General features: G+C 67.7%; 1 long non-coding RNA gene across 1 annotated transcript; it reads right to left on the bottom strand.

The window, feature by feature from the left end:
• LOC103919682 lies at window positions 1-685 on the bottom strand. Its single transcript, XR_663757.1, has 4 exons — window positions 620-685; window positions 286-451; window positions 125-193; window positions 1-26 (listed from the first exon to the last, which is right to left on the bottom strand). It is a non-coding gene; the product is annotated as an uncharacterized LOC103919682 (long non-coding RNA).
• Between the last annotated feature and the right edge of the window lie 56 nt (window positions 686-741).

Here is a 741-nt window from a genome sequence, read left to right as displayed (position 1 = left end):
GCCTCGAAGGTGATGATCAGCTCCGCCTGCAGCACGGAGGGACCGTGGAGCAGCTCAGCCGGACCCCCACCTACCTGCCGAGCCCCCGGGCAGGGCTGGGGGATGGCTGGGGAGAAGCGCTTACCCTCTGGTTCCTCTTAAAAGGGTTGCCCAGCTCGCACAGCACCGTCTCCGCAAAGGTACAGGCTCCGCTCTGGGGAGGGGAAGAGGGTGAGGAACGTCCCGGCAAAGCCCACCCTGGTCCTCGTGCCTTCTCCAGCCGGGGAGGGGGACGCCATCGCCTACCGGGCGGACGGAGGAGGGCAGCAGGCTGGCCGGCACCGTGAGGTTGAGCAGCGCCTCGTGGGCATCCTCGCCGTTGGAGGGGGTGGTGGGCACGTTGGTGATGTTGACGCTCAGGTAGAGCTTCCGCACGTCCCGGCTGTACTGCAGCACCTGGGTACCGTTCAACCTGCGCAGAGACCGGCCCCGCTCAGCACACGGGTGGCCCACCCCAGCGGGACGGTGACCCCCTGGTACAGCCTGGGGGGGGAGGGGGGCTGTGGGGTGACCCATGGCTAAGGAGGGTGGCACAGCGGGCGGCAGAGGTGGATGGGGACCCAGAGGGACCCGCTGTCACCTGGGCAGGGGCTGGTTCTGGTCGGTGACGAAGCTGCTCTGGAGCTGGAGGTTGCTGTAGCACTTGTTGTCGGAGCCGCACTCCTTCTGGAACTCGATCTGGAGGGACAGGGACGTGCCCAT

The sequence above is a fragment of the Pygoscelis adeliae genome, unplaced genomic scaffold (genome assembly GCF_000699105.1).
Source record: "Pygoscelis adeliae isolate BGI_AS28 unplaced genomic scaffold, ASM69910v1 C10366339, whole genome shotgun sequence".
Lineage (NCBI taxonomy): Eukaryota > Metazoa > Chordata > Aves > Sphenisciformes > Spheniscidae > Pygoscelis > Pygoscelis adeliae.
This window is presented reverse-complemented; position numbering and strand designations above follow the sequence as displayed.